This window comes from Arvicola amphibius, chromosome X (assembly GCF_903992535.2).
Source record: "Arvicola amphibius chromosome X, mArvAmp1.2, whole genome shotgun sequence".
Classification (NCBI taxonomy): domain Eukaryota; kingdom Metazoa; phylum Chordata; class Mammalia; order Rodentia; family Cricetidae; genus Arvicola; species Arvicola amphibius.
The window spans coordinates 46,784,263-46,807,435 of NC_052065.1; positions in this window are offsets into that span (position 1 = coordinate 46,784,263).

Genomic DNA, 23,173 nt, shown 5'->3' on the forward strand with positions numbered 1-23,173 from the left:
AAAAATAACTTTATGAAGATGACAGAGGCCTTTAAAAAGGAAAAAAAAACTCTTAAAGAAATGGAGGAAAGTCTCTTGCCAACCCTAAAGTGGTTCCCGTAATTAAGATATATACTTCCCTGCTCCCATATCCCCTCCCTCCATCCCAACCATCCCAGTTCCCTCAAGCTCTCCCCATCCTCTCTTTCTCCTTTCTCTCACCTTATCTCCCCTTATCCCCACCTCACCCACACCCCCCGTGCTCCCAACCCCTGCCCAGCAATTTTGTCAATTTCCAATATCCAGGAAGATAACAATATGTTTTTTTTGGGGGGGTTACCTTCTTATTTAGCTTCTCTAGGCTCATGAATATAGGCTCTATGTCTTTATTTATGGCTAAAATCCACTTATGAGTGAGTACATACCATATTCCTCTCTTTTTGGGTCTGGGTTACCTCACTCAGGATGGTGTTTTCTATTTCCATCCATTTGTATGCAAATTCAAGATGTCATTGTTTTACCACTGAGTAGTACTCTAAAGTGTATATGTGCCACACCTCTTTATCCATTCTTCTATGAGGAGCACCTAGGTGTTTCCAGGTTCTGGCTATTACAAATAGTGCTGCTATAAACCTAGTTGAACAAATACTTTTGTAGTATGATTGGGCATCTCTTGGGTATATTCCCAAGAATGGAATTTCTGGGTCCTGTGGTAGGTTGACTCCAGTTTCCTGAGAAACCGCCACACTGATTTCCAAAGTGGTAGCACAAGTTTGCATTCCCACAACAATGATGAGTGTTTCCCTTCCTCCATATCCTCTCCAGCATAGACTATCATTGGTGTTTTGATTTTTAGCTATTCTGACAGATGTAAGATGGTATCTTAGAGTTGTTTTGATTGGATTTCCATAATTGCTAAGGAGGTGAGCATGACTTTAAGGGTCTTTGGGCCATTCAAACTTCTGTGAGAATTCTCTGTTCAGTTCAATGCCCCATGTTTTAATTGGGTTAATTAGCATTTTAAAGACAAGTTCTGGAGTTCTTTATATATTATGGAGATCAGACCTTTGTCTGATGTGGGTTGGTGAAGATCTTTTCCCAGTCGGTAGGGTGCCTTTTTGTCTTAATGGACAGTATCTTTGCTTTACAGAAGCTTCTCAGTTTCAGGAGGTCCCATTTATCATTGCTGCTAAATGAAAAGGAAAAAATTTGAAGAAATCAGTAATAGTTTAATTAAAGCCAAGAAAAGTCAAGAAGAAATACTCAGACAGGTGAAGGAAGCAGTTCAAGAGTTGAAAATGGAAACAGAGGCAATTAAAGAAAACACAAACTAAGGCCAATTCTGGAAATGGAAATCGGAGTAAACAAACAGGAACTACAGATGCAAGCATAACCAAAATAATGGAAGAGATAGAAGAGAAAATCTCTGGCATTGAAGATTCAATAGGGAAAATAGATTCATTGGTCAAAATAAAACATTAAAGCTAACAAAGTCATAACACAAAAAATCCAGGAAATCTGGGGACATCATGAAAAGACCAAACCTGAGAATAATAGGGATAGAAGAAGGAAAATACCAGCTCAAAGGTATAGAAAATACATTCAACAAAATCATAAAAGAAAACTTTCCAAACCTAAAGAAGGAAATGCCTATGAAGATTCAAGAAGCTTACAGATCACACAAAAGACTGGACCAATAGAAAGTCCTCTCACCACATAAAAATTGAAACATTAAAACATACAGAAAAAAGAAAAATATTAAGAGCTGCAAGGAAAAGAAACATATAAAGGCAGACCTATATAATTGCACCTGACTTTTCAATGGAGACTCTAAAAAGTCAGATGGTTCTAGACAGATATTTTACTGACACTAGGATACCAACAGATGCCAGCCCAGATTACTATACCCAGCAAACTTTCAATCATCATACTCAGAGTAAGATATTCATGAACAAACAAGATTTAAATTATACCTTCCAAAAATCAACCTCTTTCACAAGAGTACTAGCAGAAAAATGACAACATAAGGAAGTTAATCACACTGAAGAAAACCTAGGCAATAGATATTCCATACCAACAATTCCCAAAGAAGAGAAACCAAAACACATAACAATAAAAATAACAGGAATTAACAATCACTGACCTTAATGTTCCTTAATATCAGTGGACTTAATATACCTATAAAAGGATACAGGTTAGTAGAATGAATGAAAAAAAAAAAAACACGAGCCAACCTTCTGACAACAACCAGTAACAAACTTCCATTTCAGAGACAGACATTTCATCAGAGTAAAGGGTTGGGAAAAGTTTTTCCAATCAAATGAACCTAAGAAACAAGCTGCTGTAGCTATCATAATATCTAACAAAATAGACTTCAAACTTAAATTAATCAAAAGAGATGGACAAGGATATTTTTATTTCTATCACAGGAAAAAATTCATCAAGATGAAGTCTCAACTATGAACAATTAGGCCTTAAATACAAGGGTACCCACATATGTGAAAGAAACATTACTGAAGCTTAAATCACACATCATATCACACACACCTAATAGTGGCAGACTTTCATACCCCATTCTTACCAATGGACAGGTTCCCAGCAAAAAATTAACCAGAGAATAAGGAAAGTAACAGATGTTATGACTGAATTGGACTAAAAGACATCTATAGGCACATTTCACACAAACACAAAAGAATTATAACTTCTTTTCAGCATCTTCATGGAACCTTCTCTAAATTGACTACATACTCAGTCACAAAGCAAATCTCAACAGGTACACGTAAAAATGGGAACAACTTGTATCTTATCAGAGCACCATGAATTAAAGATAGAATTCAACAACAACACAAATCAGAGCAAGCATAAAATATCATGGAAATTGAAAAATGCTTAGCTGAATCACTACTGGGTTAATTAATTAATTAATTAAAGACTTTCTAGAATTCAATGGAGATAAATGTACAATGTACCAGGACGCATGGGATATTATAACCGCAGTGCTAAAAGGATAGTTCATAGCACTAAAGGACTCATAAATAATATGGAGAAGCTTCACACTAGCAGTTTAAACAGTCCACCTGAAATCTCTAAAACAAAAAGAAGCAAACTCACCCAGGAGGACTAGAAGGCAGAAAATAATCCAACTGAAGCCTGAAATCAATAAAACAGAAACAAAGAGAACAACAAAGAGTCAATGAAGCAGAGAGGGTTCTTTGAGAAAATCATCAAAACAGACAAACCCTTATTCACACTAACCAAAGCCAGATAGACAATATCTAAATTAACAAATCAGAAATGAAAAGGGGAACATAGCAAAAGATACTGAGGAAATCCAGAGAATTATCAGGTCATACTTTGAAAACCTGTACTACACAAAAACTTGGGAAATCTGAAGGAAGTTGAAAATGTTTTAATAGGTACCACATTTTCAAAAAATCAAATAAAGACCAGATCAACAATTTAAATAGACCTATAACACCTAAGAAAATAGATGAAGTCATTAAAAGTTTCCCAATGAAAACAAGCCCAGGGCCAAATGATTTCAGCACAGAATTCTATCAGACTATAAATGAAGAAGAGCTAGTGATATTCCTCAAATTGTTACACACAATAGAAGCAGAAGGAAAATTGTCAAATTCCTTTTATGGGGGCTAACAGTTACCCTGATAGCAAAACTGCACAAATATGTAAAAAAGAAAGAGAATTACAGACCTAATCTACCTCATGAACATTGATGCAAAAGTTGTCAATAAAATGCTGGCAAATTATGTACCATAATGAAGTGGGCATCATTCCATAGGTTCAGGGATGATTCAACATGGAAATCTGTCAAAGTAATCCACCATATAAACAAACTGAAAGAAAAAATATGATCATCTCATTAGATGCCAAAAAGTCTTTGAAAATTTAATACTGCTTCTTGGTAAGGCCTCAGAGACTTCAAGGATACAAGGAACATACCTAAACATAATAAAGGCAATTTACAGTAAGCCACCAGCCAGCATCAAATTAAATGTAGAAAAACTCAAAGTGATTTCACTAAAATCAGTAACAAGGCAAGGTTGTCCCTTCTCTTCATATCTGTTCAATATAGCACTTGAAGTGATAGCTACAGCAATAAGACAACAAACGGAGATTCACGGGGATACAAAGGGAAGGAAGAAGTCAAATTTTTGCTATTTGAAGATGATATGGTAATATACATAAGTGACCCCCAAATTCTATCAGGAACTCTTACAACTGATCAATAATTTAGTAATATGTCAGGATACAAGATTAACTAAAAAAATCAGTAGTCTTCCTATATAAAAATGATACATAGGCCGAGAATGAAATTAGAGAACCATCAAACTTTACAATAGCTACAAAAAATATAAAATATATTGGGGTAGCTCTAGTTGAAACAATTTAAAGACCCTGCTATGACAAGAACTTTTAAACTCTTTGAAGACAGAAATTAAAGACTATTTCAGGGAATGGAAAGATCAACCTAATCTTGGATAGATAGGATCAACATAATAAAAATGGAAATTGTACCAAAAGCAATCTACAGATTCAATGGCAATCCCCATCAAAATCACAAAACAATTCTTCACAGACTTTGAAAGAACAATACTCAATTCATATGCAAAAGCATGATATGTGAGGGTCTTCTGTTTTAATAAAGAAACTGCCTTGGCCAGCCCTTAGGTGGGGGAGTAGACAGAAACAGGAAGAAGGAAGTGAGGTAGATGGCTCAGTCAGATGCCACGCCTCTCCTAAGTGAGAGAGACTGCCGTTGCCTCTCCTCAGAGAGAGATGCGATGAAGCCACCCACCAGGTCAGACATGCTGAATCTTTCCTGGTAAGACACCATTCGTGGTTGTTACAAAGATTATTAGATATGGGTTAGTCAAGATGTGAGTAAGAGGCTGAAAATAATGGGCCAAGCAGTATTTAAAAGAATACGATTTGTGTGTCATTATTTGGGGGCACAAGCTAGCCCGTGATCAGGAGCAGGGCTGCAGGAAAGCAGCCCATAGCCCCTCACTACAGAATGGCGCCCAACGTGGATAACTGAAAGCTTGAGAAAGCTTGGGGAAGACTAGAGTAAAGCATGTTTTCTTGATAACAGCAATTTCTCGGGTCTGAGCAAGCGCTCTCATCTAAGAGAGGCTTCCTGACTCAGCTTCAGCTACAAAACCCTGCATCTCATTAAGAGGTCCTGCCACAAAACACTTAAACGGTGTTGATGAAAAGCTTTTCAGTTTTCAGCTGTAGCAGGAAAAAAGTTGTGCTGTTTTAAAATGCCAGCTTTCTGGGTCGTCCTGCCAGGGCAAACTCTGACTCTTTGAAGCAGGTGATCCTGACCATGGAGCTTTTGAGTGTTGTTTAACACTGTTGCAGCTTGCTCGCTGGCAAGTACCTTGAAACACCACAGAGTTGTGGTGATAAACATGGCTACAGCCGGTACCTCTGCCATGAGGCAGGATAGCTAAGGAATGGGCTGGATCTAGCTGTCAAAGTCACGGCTTTAGTCCTACCGATATTGTTTAGTAAATTAAAGGACTCATGTAGTCAGAAAAAGAGATATACAGTAAAAGAAAGATTCAAAGTCGAAGAAAATGTCAAAATGGTTTACAATGTGTTGAAAATATATGCGGGCTAAAGGTTAAAGTTCTTAAAAGTAAAAAAGAAAAGAGGAAGTAGTTTGTTGTGGTGGTACACACCTTTAATCCCAACACTTGGGAGGCAGAGGTAGATTGACCTCTGTGACTTCAAGGTGTGGCAGGACACACCTTTAATCCGAATGCCTGGGGAGGCAGAGACAGAAAGATCTCTGTGAGTTCAAGGTGTTGTAGCACACACCTTTAATCCCAGCACTGTGAGTACAAGGACAGCCTGGTTTATAGAGTTATTCCAGGACAAAGATATACAGAGAACCTGTCTCAAAAAAGTAAAAGGAAAAAAAAAGGAATAGAGGTTAAAGTAAAGCCACAAAAAATGGAAAATACAGAGAGAATCTTGATACTGTATGCTATTATGCTCTCTTTGAATTGTTTGAATGCTGAGGAGAAGAAGCAACAGCTGCTAAAAGATATTTGTTTATAAATGCTGCTGAACTAATCCAACATAGATATTTTGAAAATACCTTGACTTCAGAATTTGGATCTATGGATATGATACTTTGGAAAAGAGATTCTTCTTTTGTTTTTACAGAAAATGAGAACTTATGGATTGCATCTATCCCAATATGGTATGATAGACCACGGCCTCCTGAAAGGTTGCTGTGAACAACTTCAGAAAATTACTTCACCCAACTGATGACTGAGATGAACCTGGCACACAGGTTACACCATGAAAGATCTGATTAACAGCGTCCCCATTCAGCAGGAAGCAGTTTGGAGAGAAATAAACTGCGCCCATATTCCCCAAATATTGTTCATAAATGTTCTTTTACATTTAAAGGGGGAGATGATATAGATATGAATAATTTGCATTGGTATGGACTTTAAGGTCAATTTTGTTATATGCATATGTATTTCTGATCTTAAGCTATTATGATTGTGTAGTTCATTTTAAAATGTAATGTATAATTAGGAAATATAGGTTGTTAATGGATAATCATTGATAATAGTCAAGCTTATAGTCATGTTAGTTAGATTTTTTCTAGATATATAGAGATATATTTTAGTTAAATAGGCATTCTTCATATCTTTCAAAGGCTACAGAATATGGCATTTTAAGTGTTTTAATAATTTAGGGTTTTTTTATGACAATGAGACACATCTGCTCCTGGCAGCACCAATCTACTTCAAGAGGAAGATGGGGATCGAAGAGGCTCCTTATGGAGTTTGATAGCCATTTGGGCAAGGAACTGCTCTTGCCTGGACTGTTGCATAAACTGAACACAAAGAACCAGCAGAGAGAGGACTGCTGAACTTGCCTAATGGTGAGATGATTCTTTGGGGTTCCTGACTCATGAAAGAGTCTGTGAGACATTCTGCAGGACACAGCAGAAAGTGACTGAACTGTCTTTGAAATTTCCTGCTTCATGGGAAAGTCTGCTGGATACTGTGGGCCTATAGGCCGAAGATAGATGCCCCAACAATACAAAGAACTTTGGGTGACTGTCCAGGCAGTGAGATGTCTCTATCATTTCTAGAGTTTGGAAATTGCATATTTCTTATTTACTTAGGTAATATTGTGTTCTTCTGGAGTCTTTGATGGAGCTGAAGAATAGATAGATAGTTATAGTTTTCCTTACTTATGATAAAAGATAAAGTAGATATAAATACTGTAACTGTAATTCTTACTTGATAACTGTTGTTATATGTAATTTTACTATGTTAAAGTTAAAGCCTTTCTTTTTTGTTAAACAGAAAAAGGGGAAATGATATGTGAGGGTCTTCTGTTTTAATAAAGAAACTGCCTTGGCCAGCCCTTAGGTGGGTGGAGTAGACAGAACAGGAAGAAGGAAGTGAGGTAGATGGCTCAGTCAGATGCCACGCCTCTCCTAAGTGAGAGAGACTGCAGTGCCCCTCCTCAGAGAGAGATGCGATGAAGCCACCCACCAGGTCAGACATGCTGAATCTTTCCTGGTAAGACACCATTCGTGGTGTTACAAAGATTATTAGATATGGGTTAGTCAAGATGTGAGTAAGAGGCTGAAAATAATGGGCCAAGCAGTATTTAAAAGAATACTATTTGTGTGTCATTATTTGGGGGCACAAGCTAGCCCGTGATCAGGAGCAGGGCTGCAGGAAAGCAGCCCATAGCCCCTCACTACAAAAGCAAACAAATCAGGAGAGCTAACAGTCCTATACAATAAAGGAACTTTTGGAGGCATAACCATTCCTGACTTCAAGATCTACTATGGAGTCACAATAATAAAAACAGCCTGGCATTTGCCTAAAAATGACCAATGCCTGGAGAACCTGCATGGTACTGAATTAGACCCTCTACATGTGGGTGACAGCTGTGTAGCTTAATCTGTTTGTGGGTCCCCTGACAGTGGGACCAGAATCTATTTCTGGAGCATGAGCTGGGTTTTAGGATCCCATTCCCTACATTGGGATGCTTTACTCAGCCTTGATGCAAAGTGGAGGGTCTCTACATAATGTGCCAGACTTTGGTGACTCTTCATGGGAGACCTTACCCTTTCTAAGGTATGGATTTGAGGTGGAGGTTGGGGGAAATTGGGGGAGAGAATGAAAAACTGCACTTGATTACATAAAATGCATAATATTTTAAAAAATAAAAAAAATATTTGAATTGTTGATAAAATTTATTAAAGAACTCATCTAGCAAGTTATAAAACTATCTGAACATGACCCTATTGAGTAATTCCCACTCCATTATTCTGCATTTTCATTTTGTTTGGTTTTCTCTCTCATTGAAATGCTTCTTTATGTATCTAACTTTCAAGTATAAGAAGTAATGAAAAATATAAGTAGATATTTTTCTATGAATATATATGTACACATTTTAAGATTATAAAAATGTAGATAATTTGACAAATGTCAGCATAAATTCTGATTTATATCAATATCTCATTAACGCTGTTTATCTTCAAAAGTTTTAAAGGTTGTCACAGAAACTGAACCAACAACCTGGAAGCCTGCATGGGACTGACTTAAGCCATATATATATATATATGTGTGTGTGTGTGTGTGTGTGTGTGTGTGTGTGTGCCTATATATAATATATATACAATATATAATATATATAATATATAAAATAACGACCAGATTTTATATATATATATATATATATATATATATATATATATATATATATATAGAGAGAGAGAGAGAGAGAGAGAGAGAGAGAGAGAGTCATGTAGCTTGGTCTTTTTGTGGGACTCCCAATAAAGGGAAATAAGGACTGTCTCTGTCTCCTCTGCTCGTTTTTGGGACCCTAATCCTCATACTGGGACCATATCACCATCCAGGAATTTAACAAAGTTTTTGTTTCTACTATGGATGGAATTTTGCAAAATATATATGAGCCACCTTGTACATATATTTTTTAATCATGGTGGCTATTAACTTTGTTTTAATGTTATATTGCTAAAGAAATAGTTTGATAACAGAGTCAAGAATGAGAAACATTTAGGAAAGATACAGTTTTTAGCTGAAATGATTCATAATATTGAAAATGATACCTTAATTTGACAAGCAAAATTTATTCCATGTCAATGAGTTATGAAACCTTAGAAAAGGGTATTGAGAGATTATCTGATTCATGCTGTTGACATTGACAATCTCAATTTGTTAAATGTATGATAAGCTAGCAGATAGAACATCCTTCCAGGAAGGCATCTACACACCATCCAAATAATATCTAAGGATGAGAAGATCTCAATAATGGAAAAATTGAAAATCTTGAAGCCACTTATGCAGAATGAAACAAGAAATTAATTGATGTGATGAAATCACTAGAAACATTTACAGATCAAGAGATTCAGGCTTTGCAAAAGACAGTGATAAATGTATTTGAAACAATTGAGGAACTTCTCAGAACTGGTAAGCAAAGAGAGAAGGTACAGGCAAAGTATTTAGCAACACCAGTATCACTCAGACACAAAGATGACTTACAAAAAGTTTTAGCTACTTATCCTGTTATATTACTTCTGAAAAGTCAGCAAATAATACCCAAAAAGATACAGAAAATATAAATGAAAACTTGCAGGTATGAAAGATCTCAAAGAAATTAAGCAAGCAGTAATATCTTTTTGGTTTTTTTTCTTTTTAAATTGACTTTATTGAGTTATACATTTTTCTCTTCTTCCCTCCCTCCCCCCCCCTTCAACCTTCTCCCATGGTCCCCATGTTCCCAATTTACTCAGGAGATCTTGTTTTTTTTCTGCTTCCCTTGTAGATTAGATCCATGTATGTAACTCTTAGGGTCCTCATTATTGTCCAGGTTCTCTGGGATTGTGATATGTAGGCTCTTTGTCTTTACTTTATATTTAAAAACCACTTATGAGTGGGTACATATGATAATTGTCTTTATGAGTCTGAGTTACCTCACTCAGTATGATGTTTTTTTGTTCCATCCATTTGCCTACAAATGTCAAGATGTCATTATTTCTGTCTGCTGTGTAGTACTCCATTGTGTAAAGGTACCACATTTTCTTTATCCATTCTTTGGTCAAGGGGCATTTAGGTGGTTTCCAGGTTCTTGCTATGACAAACAATGCTACTATGAACATAGTTGAGCACATGACATGGTGGCATGATTGAGCATCATTGGATATATACCCAAAAGTGATATTGCTGGGTCTTGAAAAAGGTTGTTTCCTAATTTTTTGAGAAATTGCCATATTGATATCCAAAGGGGCTGTACAGCTTGCATTCCCACCAACAATGCAGGAGTGTTTCCTATACTCCACAACCTCTCCAGCATAAGTTGTTAACAGTGTTTTTGATCTTGGTCATTCTTCCATGTGCAAGATAAAAATCTCAGAGTTGTTTTGATTTGCATTTCTTTGATAACGAAGGATGTTGAGTATTTCCTTACATGTCTCTCATCCATTTTAGATTCTTCTGTTGAGAGTTCTCTCTTTAGGTCTGTGCCCCATTTTTTATCAGATTATTTGTTATTTTGATGACCAATTTCTTAAGTTTTTGTATATTTTGGAGATCAGCCATCTGTCCGATGTGAGGTTGATAGAGATCTTTTCCCCTTCTGTAGGCTGATGTTTTGTCTTGTTGACCATGTCATTTGCTTTACAGAAGCTTCTCAGGTTCAGGAGTTTCCACTTATTAATTATTTCTGCCAGTGTCTGTGCTACTGGGGCTATATTTAGGAACTGTTCTCCTGTGCCAATGAGTTCAAGTGTACTTCCCACTTTAACTTCTATGAGGTTAAGTAGCAGTAATATCTTATGGCACACATTCACCATTTGTTAGGGAAATGGTAAAGACATGGCCTTCAAGCAATAGGGTTACTCAACATAATTGGCTTCAATTAGTCTCAGCAGTGCTGAAAGATGGGCCACAGTTACAGTGGAAGTGCTATTGGAGAGAGGAGGCTAACATCTAGAACAACAAGGTAGAGTCAAAGGATTCGAGACTTCCTAACATCAAATCTAGGCGAGGACCATTATGCTGATCTATGGAGCCAAGATACTGACAGTCAACACATCTTTTCTCTGTGCCATACAGCAATTCGGTGCTTAGGACAGGATTCAAGAACTAGTAAGAAGGACATATTATTTTAGTTCTCAGAATTCATGTCTCATGGCTCACATACGCCATTGATGTCCTTTTCAGGCCTATGCAGGCACATGCACTCATGTCCACTCACACACAAACACATACACAGATACACAAAATTAAAAAGAAAAAAATGAGGAGAGGGAGGAAAGATTGTAGGAGCAGGGGGGGCGGGGGGAGGGGGCCGTCAGGGACATTAGAGGAAGACCCAAAGAAATGTCTAAGCTGGCTCATGGGAATTCACAAAGTCTGAATTATAGTCAGGGAGCCTTCATGTGATGAACCTTGGCCCTCTGCATATATGTGACAGTTGCACAACTTGGTCTACCTGTGGAACTCCAGGTAATGGCAGCAGGGGCTGTCCCTGGTGGTTTGGCTGGCTTTCGGTAACCTATTAAGCATGCTTGCCCAGTCTTAATGCAAGGTGAGGTGCTTTGTCTTATGACAGCTTGATATGTCATGTTTTGTAGGTGCCATGTGAAGGCTTGCCCCTTAGCAAATATGGGGGATGGATGGATTGAGGGTGGCAGAATTCAGGTGACAGGAGGAAATAGGAAGAAAGAAGGCAGGGGAAGCTGTGGTTAGGATGTAAAACGAATGAATTAATAAAAAAAAATTGAAGCAGGATCTCTCTAGCACAAAGAATTTTTTAAAGATAAATATTTATTTCTTTATAAATTGAGTTTTCACTTTATTATACTTTAAGTCTCATAAGTTTTTGCAAGCAAAAGCATAGCACTTTCAAAAAAGTGCTCAGCAAGCTTACTGTTGCATAACTAAGGGAGTTTCTTAAATATTCCTACAAAACCTGTTGCTATTTAACAGATATAATAATGTATTTATTGATCAATATAGGAATAAAATGTCATGCAGAAATTCCTAATTAAAAATACTATGTATATATATATATATATATATATATATATATATATATATATATATGTATGTATGTATTTTAAAGATATGCTGAATTTATGACTCTGCTTTTTAAATTTTATTTTTTTCATTTTCTATTTTGCATTATTCACTTAATACATTTATATTTTTATTGTATTCTCTATCATGCATCTCATGCATATTATCTGTCTTTAGATCCACAAGACTCAAAATATAATAAGTACAAGAGAATTATCTTAGTTTGTACGTCCTCTATTGCTTTACAAAACATAAATCAAGTAATAAATTAGCTCATCTGTCAGATCCAAATTAACTTTAAAAAGAATGGGGACCAAACCAGACTCTCTGAATGTGGCTGACGGTGGAGGAGGACTGAGAAACCAAGGACAACGGCAATGAACATGACCTCTACAGCATGGACGGGCTCACTGTGAGCCTTGTCAGTTTGGTTGCTCACCTTCCTGGACTTAGGGGGAGCTGGGAGGACCTTGGACTTAACATAGTTGTAGTGGAAGGAAGCGGCATCACATAGTGAAGGGAACCCTGATGGCTCTTTGTCTTGGAGAGGGGTGGAGTGGGGGTATGGGTGGAAGGGAGGGGAGGGAAGGGGGAGGAGATGGAAATCTTTAATAAAAAAAAAAGAAAAAAAAAGAATTTTCAAACTAAGCATAAATTTCTTTGAAAAGTTTGAATTTTTAGAGACTATTTTAAACTTTTAAAAAATCTCATGTTTTCAAGAAATTTTTGTGGGATACTATTCCCTTAGTTTTGTTATTATTTAATACTGTTACTGCTACTTGATTTAAGAGAGCTTCACAAGTACAGTAGGAGTGGAAGGGAAATGGGAGGATGGGAGGATGTGAAAAATTTTACTTAATAAATAAATATAAAAACAAAAAAAGAAAAAAAATCAACAACAACAAAAAAAGAATTTCTAATGTCACAGTATTATTTTTGAAACCAGAAAGAAAATCACAAAACAAGTGGAAACAATTGTAGATGGAATTCACTACAGGTGTGTCCTGGAAAGCATTTAAAGAACGTATTTCAAACTGCTTTTCAAGCCATAGATTTCATTATAATAATAGCGTCAGAAAACTGTAAAAACAATAGCACCCAAGTGTTTAGAATTTGTTCACAGGATAACCTGACATTTTGAATAGTTCTTCTAGGAGAAAAGAAACTAAATAACTTTTTAGTAGTACTGTTTGTAGCAGTAAGGGATACCACAAAATCACATTTTATATGGTAGTTTTTAATAAGGGTAGTTTATTAGAAGGGTCACATAAAGAACAAGTAAAGTCCTGACTGAATGTGTGTTGTTGACATAACCATGCCTTGAACTCCAATAATTACCTCACACTCATGGAGCGGCAAAGCAATCCCTGGGTGAGGCTCAGAGGGATAGCAAATCCTTCCTCAGGTCTTAGTGCAGATACTGATAGTTATGTGAAGAATATCCACTCTAGGTGTCCCCCTATCCCAGGATATTTGAATGTTTAGCTCCCTTAGGCTGTTCTTGCTGAGATTATTTAAGCTTATCTCCTTGTTCAGGTGCATACAATAATCCTGCCTCCTTGTTTATCTGTATGTAATAGCCCTGCTTAATGTACAGACGTATGCAACAACTGCACCTCCATATTCAAATGTGCCTAAGAAGCAGTCTAATTTTATGGCATGCTAAGGCTTCTCCATTAGAGAGCCTAGTCCATCTGAGTACAGATTTTCTGTGCATTTGTGAGTCTGTATGTCTGTTCTGCATTCCCTTATCACCCTGCTTGGTCAGTCCCCGGAAACATACAGAATATGGCAAATGGTGCTTCAACGGGGAAAGAGACTATGGATAGTGCATATGGAGAACCCACAGTCAGAGGAGAGAGCACACCTGTGAAAAACATGCTCGTATGGATAAAGAAATAAAGGGAAGGAAATAACTTCACAGAAAGAAATGAAGGGAAAAAGGGAAACTTTTTGATTTATCCAGTGTAAAACATAGGGATAAGTAGAATCTGGAGATAGTTATGTGTAAGTACTTTGAGAAAGATTTTGGGAACAAGTAGAATCTAGAGGTAGGTAGTTAAATGTCAGTGCTTTGGGTGAGATTTGAGGGAAACTGTGAAAGTGGGATAGAGCATTGAAACTTCAATAGTTCTTGGGCTGTGTTCAGTATGCATGCCTTTGGTTTCCATGGAAGTGTGTGATGATTGCTTACTCAAAAAAATATAAGAACAATCAATGAACGTGAACTCTACAGCATGGACGGGCTCACTGTGAGCCTTGTCAGTTTGGTTGCTCACCTTCCTGGACTTAGGGGGAGCTTGGAGGACCTTGGACTTAACATAGTGAAGGGAACCCTGATGGCTCTTTGTCTTGGAGAGGGGTGGAGTGGGGGTATGGGTGGAAGGGAGGGGAGGGAAGGGGGAGGAGGAGGGGAGGAGATGGAAATCTTTAATAAAAAATGAGGAAAAAAAAAGAACAATCAAACAACAAAAACAAGGGGTGGATATATGGCAGTGGGACCAGAGTGCATTCACATTTTAACTGTCAGTTTTACTATTTTCATGCTACATTTGAAAAAAAAATCAGTGGACATTTTGAACCCCAGTGATGGAGTTCTGAGTGGTGTCTGGCCAGGCAGGCTTGGTACACTGTCTGGGAAACGAATGGGTTCTTGGTGAGATGACCTTTTTACATTGCCCCACACAAGTAGCGGTACCCAAAAGAGTCCGTAACTGTGTAGAGGTGACCTTAGCACCAATGAGCTTATGGCCTGTTGAGGGACTGGGCACACACTAGCAATGAAAGCAAGTAGCAAAAGGAAAAAAACTCTTGGTGGATTTAAATGATGCCTAGTTTTTGAACAACACAACAGCTGTATTTCTGACGTTTCTGGTAATTGTATGCATTCAAGTAAGCCCAGTCAGGGGAGTTGCCAACTGGACCTATGCCTTTTCACTCAGCAGCTTGGTCACTTTGTCCCATACCTGTTTATACTAATGAGTCCCTTTGTTTTGGGGGAGCAAGGCTCTAATCACTTGGAGTTCTAATGGGCTCTGTCCAACTATTCAGTGTGGGTTATAGCTCTGCGATTTAGACGGGATTTAATATGTCACACAGATGACCAACACATATGTGTAGAGCAGCTAGTTATTATGAGAGCAAATATAATTGGGAATTAATTGGGATCCACCTCCAGGGCGTGTTGAACTTCCAGTAATGATAGCATGGATGTAGCCCAATTATATTAGTACATCGTAGAAAAGCAAAAGGTTTCATATTGGTTTCTCCTGTTAATATTGCAAAAATGACCCTTGAGGAGCTTTGAGGTTTCAATTCCTTTAAACTATTTAAACATCCCTTTTCTTATTGTTGTACATAGTGGGCATATATTGGATATTATATTCTTCCTTCTTGACATCATTATAGTCTAGTGTCGAGAATTGCAGTGCACTAACCCTTGAGTAAGCCTGAAGATCGTTCCTGAACATCTAAGAAACAAGAAAGGGGGAGATCTAGGAAGAAATTAAAATCCTGGATGAGTATGCATTTTTGACATGGGCACGTTAAGATGTTAATGCTTCAGCCTGTGAGAGCAGCAAAGCCTTGTGATGCTCAAAGGGATGGTAAAGATCTCTGATGCTAGAGCAGATACTGATAATGTGTGCAAAAATGTCCATTTTAGCTTTCGCCCTCCAGATACTTGGATATTTATGGTCCTGAAGACTGCTCTCCTGCAGATATTGTTCATACCAAGATTAGCTAAAGCAGGCTTTTTGTTTATCTGTTTGTAATAGCCTCACTTTCCTATTGAGATGTATGCAGCAATACCACCTTCTTTATCAATGGTATATAATAAACATGCTGAGCTTCTGGATTCCTACATGTTCTCCATTAGAGAGAACCTCTTAACCTGATTCCAGCTTTTCTGTGTCTGTGAGCCTGTCTTTCTTTATTCCCTCATCACCTCCCCCAAGGTAGGTCAGTCCCTGGAGCTATTCAGCACAGGGCAGAATGACATGAAGGAACAAGTAGTTTTAGGGGAAACAAAAACAATTTTTTATTACTGCACAAAGCTTTCTATGTACAATTTGCCCTGCCTGCAAGATGCAAGGGATAAAGGTGGCACAGAACTTCTGGAACTGGACAACCAATGACTGATCCATCTTAAAATTCATGTCATGAGATGAGATCCCACATATGATAGTGCCAAGAAGGCCAGGAACCAGAGAATGGATAGTCCAGTGATCTAGGATAGAACCAAACATGACTGGGAAAAGAAAAAGTCAATGAAGTGATTCGTAATGATATTCCACTATATACATAGAAAGGAGCCTAGCATAATCTTCATCAGAGTCTTCTTGTGGAACTCCTAACAGTGGGAGTGCTGGGGTTTTCTTGCTCTTTGTGGTGATCTTGGGACACTTTTCCTCCAACTGGGTTGCCTCATCAAACCTTTATATGAAGGTATGTGTCTAGTCTTGTTTTAACTTATTATTCCAGTTTAGTTGATATCCCTGGAAGGCCTACCTATTATGAAAGGAAATGGAGAAGGAGTGGATTTGGAGAGAGGGGAGGTGGGAGAGGAGGTTCTGGAAGAAGAGGATCGAGGGAAAATTGCAGTCATGTAGTATCTAATAGAAGAATAAATTTAAGAAAAGAAGAAAGAAAATGAAATAAATCTTCCTGTCATGGAAAATAACAAGAAAATAAAATGTATGAAGTAGGAGCCTGGATTGTAAGATGGCAGAGCAAACAAGAATGAACTTCAAGATCTCCCTCCTTTTGCTCCTCATCGGGACCTTGGGAGCTCAGTCCGGTGCTCCTATGTGGGGCTCTGTCATTTTCTCCATCCAATGCCAGGTGAAGGTTATATGGTGATATGCAAGATATTCATGAGTATGGCAATAAGATCTGTACATTTCTGGCACCCTCTCCTCAGCTGCCCAAGGACCTAGCTGGGGGCGTCTTCCTGGACACCTGGGAACCCCTCTAGAGTCAAGTCTCTGCCAACCCTAGAATGGCTCCCTTAATTAAGATATATAATTCCTTGTTCCCATATCCACTTTTCCTATATCCCAACCATCCTATTCCCCCAAGCTCTTCCCATCCTCCACTTCACACTTTTTTCTTCCCATTCCCCCCCTCCCCAATCCCACCCCACCCCCATGTTCCCCCCTGAGATCCCAAGGTCCCGATGCGGAGCAAAAGGAGGGAGATCATGAGCAAGGAAGTCAGGACCGTGAGGAGTGCGTTTACCCATTGAGACGGTGGGACTGATCTAACGGGAGACCACCAAGTCCAGTTGGAATGGGACTGATGGAACAGGGGACCAAACCAGACTCTCTGAATGTGGCTGACGGTGGAGGAGGACTGAGAAACCAAGGACAACGGCAATGAACATGACCTCTACAGCATGGACGGGCTCACTGTGAGCCTTGTCAGTTTGGTTGCTCACCTTCCTGGACTTAGGGGGAACTTGGAGGGCCTTGAACTTAACATAGTGAAGGGAACCCTGATGGCTCTTTGTCTTGGAGAGGGGTGGAGTGGGGGTATGGGTGGAAGGGAGGGGAGGGAAGGGGGAGGAGATGGAAATCTTTAATAAAAAAAAAGAAAAAAAAAGAAAAAAAAGAATGAACTTCAAGGTATTCTATTTTTGAAGCAATCTTTTCTCATTTTACATACCCATCCCAGTTTTTGCTCACTCCTCTCCTCCCACTCCAGCCACCTTCCACCTACCCCATCCCCTATCCACTCCTCAGAAAGGGTAAGGCTTTCCATGGGGAGTCAACAAACTCAGGCACATTGCTTTGAGGTAGGACCAATGCCTGAAATCCTATCTGTAGGCTTAGTAAGGTATCTCTCCAAAGAAAATGGGATCCAAAACACTAGGGATAAATCCTGGTCCCACTGTCTGTGACCTCACAGACTGCCCCAGCCACCAACTGTCACCCACATTCAGCAGGCCCATTTTGGTCCTATATGAGTTCCCCAGCTGTCAGTCCAGAGTCAGTATGCTCCCACTAGCTCAGGTCAGCTGTTTCTATGGGTATTCACATTATGGTCTTGATCCCTTTGCTTATGCTATCACTCCTCCCTTTCTTTGATTGAACTTTGGGAGCTTGGCCCAATGTTAGCTATGGATCTCTTCATCTGCTTCTATCAGTTGCTGGATGAAGTTTCTATGATGACAATTAAGGTAGTCATCAATCTGATTACAAGGTAAGGCCAGGTCAGGTACACACTCCACTATTGCTTAGGGTCTTAGTGGGGTCAACCTTAAGGATTCCTGGGTATTTCCCTAGTGCCAGGTTTCTCACTAGCCCCCAAATGGCTCCCTCAGTGAAGATATCTCTTTCCTTACTCTCCCTCTTTTATGTTTCCACATCTTGGCCATCTGGTTCCCTCATGTTCTCCTATCATTTTTTCTTCCCCATCACTTTCCACTGTCCCTTCCCCTCCCTATGCCCCCAATTTTCTCAGGAGATCTTGTCTATTTCCCGTTACCATGGATATCCATGTATGTCACTCTTAGGGTTCTCCTTGTTACCGAGCTTCTCTAGGATCATGGACTATACTCTGGTTATCTTTTGCTTTACATCTAATATCCACTTATGAGTGAGTACATACCATGTTTGTCATTCTGGGTCTGGGTTCTCTCACTCAGGATGTTTTTTTCTAGTCCCATCATTTACATGCAAATTTCAAGATATCATTGTTTTTTATCATTGAGTAGTACTCCATTGTGTAAATGCACCACATTTTCTTTATCTCTTCTTCTGTTGAGGGGAATCTAGGTTGTTTCCAGGTTCTGGCTATTACAACTAATGCTGCTATGAACAAAACTGAGCAAATGTCCTTGTGATATGAGTGTGCATCCTTTGGGTAGATGTCTAAGAGTGGTTTTGGTGGGTCTTAAGGTAGATTCATTCACAATTTTCTGAGAAACCACCATATTGATTTCCAAAGGAGTTGTCCAAGTTTGCACTCCCATCAGCAATGGAGGAGTCTTCCCCTTACTCCCCCATCCTCTCCAACATAAGCTAGCATTGGTATTTCTTATCTTAGCCATTCTGACTGTGTAAGATGGTATCTCAGAGTCATTTTAATTTGCATTTCCCTGATGGCTAAGGATGTCAAGCAATCCCTTAAGTGTCTTTTGGTCATTTGAAATTCTGTTGAGAATTAATTTTCTGTTTAGATTTGTACCCCAATTTTTCATTGGATTAGTTGGTATTCTGATATCTAGTTTCTTGAGTTCTTTATATATTTTGAAGATCAATCCTCTGTCTGATGTGGGGTTGGTGAAGATCTTTTCCCATTCACTTAGCTGCCATTTCGTCATATAGATTGTGTCCTTTGCCTTACAGAAGCTCCTCAGTTGCAGGAGGTCCCATTCATGAACTGTTGCTCTCAGTGTGTACTACTGGTGTTATATTTAGGAAATGTTTCCCTGTGCTCATGTTTTTAAGGCTATTTCACACTTTCTCTTCTATGAGGTTCAGTGGGGCTGGATTTATGTTGAGGTCTTTGATCCACTTGAACTTGAATTTTGTACATGTAGATAGATATGATCTATTTTCATTCTTCTATCTTCTACATCTTGACATCCAGTTATGCCAGTACCACTTGTGGAAGATGCTTTATTTTTTTCATTGTATAATTTTAGCTCATTTGTCAAAAAATCAGGTGTTCATAGGTGTGTGGATTAATATCAGGGTCCTTGATTTATTTTCATTGGTCCACCTCAAGGTAGTCTTTAGAATCTTGTTATCTCTTGCAATACATATATGAATAACACAAATATAAACTGCAAAAATATTGTATTTAATAAACAGTATTATGTTATTCCTTCATTTTTCTTCCCTACAATGGAATTTTTTTTTCCTAATATGTTACTGGGCTGCTCAAAACATATTGTAGGAAGAAAGGGAAATATATGATGTTATTCAAATGATGTTTTAACTTTATACATCTTCGAACTATAAAATGGGCATCAAATTAAAGATTACAAGATTTTTTATTTTGATTTCTAATGTTCTCATGCAAGGAGTGATGCTTTGGGCAGGATTACTCCATATATGTGCAACTTGAGCAATTGTAGAGGGCCTGGTGTCCATGAAACTCTGAGTTATGCTTAATGTAGTACCTTCACTGCCATCAAATTGTTAACATTTGAGAAGTGGCCCCCATATTCATTTTGCACTGAATCTGAGGTCTACAAACAATATAGCTGGTTTTCACTTGAAGAACAGCAATCAGTTACATCATTATGTTGTAATATTCTGAAGATACAAAGAGCCATAATCTTATCACTTTCTACTAAAAGTTTCAAATTTATCAAGAGATTTTCACTTTTTCTTCTATACCACATCACTGATTGTTTAAAAAGATATCAGCATATATAAATGTAAGTTAAAAACTAGACTATAACTGATGTACCCAAGATATGATATAAATGAATGTTAGAGTCATCATGGAACCGAGATGTTTGTCTCTTCCCAGCTTCAAACAGTTCTAGCATCTGCATGTTGTGACTTGTAGGACATGGTCCACTAATAGCAATAACATAAAAGCTTCATTTGAATATTTTCACTTAAAAATATAAGGTCTCAGTTAAAAAATGTCCTGAAACTTTTCAATAAGGAAGAAGGAGTAAACCAGTACTGTGACATCTGAGTCCAAAGAAAACTTCTCTGAGGCAACCTTGAATTCTAATGGGGAGAGAATCCTAAAGGAGGCTCTAGAAGAACATTTATATTTCAAGTTCATTTTTCGGAGTTCACTTGAAAGGTAGTGGAGTGATATGGGATTATTTTAGTGAATATTTCTAATGCCACTGTCAAGCTGTTAGGCTTACTATTTATTTTATTGATTGAAGTTGTGATTTTAATAAAAATCTATTGTTAAGGGGTCTAGAGAAATGCTGGCAGAGACGTTAAGAGCACAAGTCCCTGTTTTTACAGAAGACCCAGGGTTGATTCCCAGCACCTACCTGGTGACCATGACTATCTTTAACTCTGTAATGTTGACATTTAACATTTCTACATTGAAGAATAAAAGTTTTGACTTGGCTTGCCAACTATCGACCTTAGTGTTATTCCATACACTATGCAAACTTTGTCAATGAGCTTTTTTCCAATAGCCTATAAATGTGAATAAGTTTTCACCTAAATTAATATTTTTAAGTATAAAAAATACAAAAGAAGGTAACTTAGGAAATTTATCAACTAAGAAATAATATTACATTTTCTTTTTATTTTACATTTGCTATTTTTCTTTGAGCACCACACAGTATTAAAAATCCAAGTTCGAAAAATAAGGAACTAGATGCAGAATTAATTATATAGAGAAAAAAAATCTAAAAATGAATTTGTTTTCATTTTTAATGATTTTTGTATTATATTGTTTTGATTTGTATCCACAGAGAGTTCTAGAAATAACTATTTCAAACATCAGACTCCAGATGGATGAATCTAAGCAGCAGTATTCTAAAGATAGGAAGATTTCTGTTAAATCTAACTGTCTTGCATCAAAAATTCCAGAATGAAATCAATAGCTTGTTTTTAAAAACTAGAAACACTTACTAATAAAATATTCATAATCAAGTGGTAATTGTACTTTGAAATTTTGAAACTTGTTTGAATTACTTTGTGATTTTGTTCTATTTTCCATATTCTGAATTGCTACTGTATCTCTAACATTTGCCCTTTTCATGCCAATGTTGTGTCAGTGATTAGAGAAAAATAAATCCATTCCCTCAGTCTGACATTGGCCCTGTTAGGTTGTCATTCTCTCTGACAGCACAAAGAATGCTCAGATGCCAGCTTTTATGACAAAAACCAGTATTCTCTCATATGTATTCTAGTATCCTACTTCAAAGTAAACTTTCATTTTGACAGTCTCAGTGGAATAACGCATTTGTCTTTTATTTGTCTCAAAACTGATTCAAGGAAGCTTTCTATACCAGCAGTTTTCCCAAAGAATGGGGGAAAATTCAACATTAAAAACAGCCACCTACACAACTCTCTAAACATGGCTTTCTGAGTTAAAGTATAAAAGATTTGCAATGAGAGAAAATCACATAGAACGTCTATTTCGGTGTAGAGACAAGGAACTAAAGAGGAGACCCAAAATAGGAGGGCTGGAAGCATCAGTGCCAGCGACTCAGTAGGGGACCTTTAGCAAATCACTTAACCTCCTCTCAATGCCTTTCAAACAAACCCAGACCAGTGCTCATCTTCCAGCACTTTTATCCCTTCTTCCCATTTGTATTGCTTCTCTTGCTTCCTCTGGGCCTCTGATACTCTCCTCCCTCTTTGCTCTATGACTAAACATATTTCCTTTCTTAATCTTTTCCCTGGGTATGTTTTTTTTTCTTCCCTTCTCATCTTGCTTTGTAAGCCTGGGATGATTATTGTGAGTCAGAGGGTATCCTTTTAGAATCACAGCTTCCATAAAGCCTTTCCTGCAGCAAGCTCTAAGTTAATGCTGATTCTTTTTATTTCTATAATTATTAAAGTGAACAAAACTTTTCTTACAGTACTTTTGCCTTGATGTTTATTAAAATTTCTCCAACTTATTAATCAACTGCTTTAGTAAGATTTTACACATCAAGAGACCCAACATTTTTTCAGAATAATTATATACTGTTGTGTCAGTCTCTCTTTCCTTTTTTTCTAACACACACACACACAAACAGAGAGAGAGAGAGAGAGAGAGAGAGAGAGAGAGAGAGAGAAAGAGAGAGAGAGAGAAATAGATTTGGAAAAATGATGCAATTGTCTTAGACATAGATGGAGAATTGCTTTACAACTTAGATGATGAAAAGGATGAAAATAGGGCCAGCAAGTTGGCTCAGTGAATAAAGGTACCTGCTGACAAGTATGGCAGCCTGCTATCTATCCTTGAGAAGCACAGTAGAAGGAGAGAACCAACTGCTGCAAGTTGTCCTCTAATTTCCACACATGTGATGTGCCATGCACATGCCTCCCCCCACATACACAAACTTTTAAATGAGAAAGGTAAGATTTGGATTTATTCTTATGAGATAATTGCTGATTTATCTTCAATCATTGTATATATGTACATATATATAC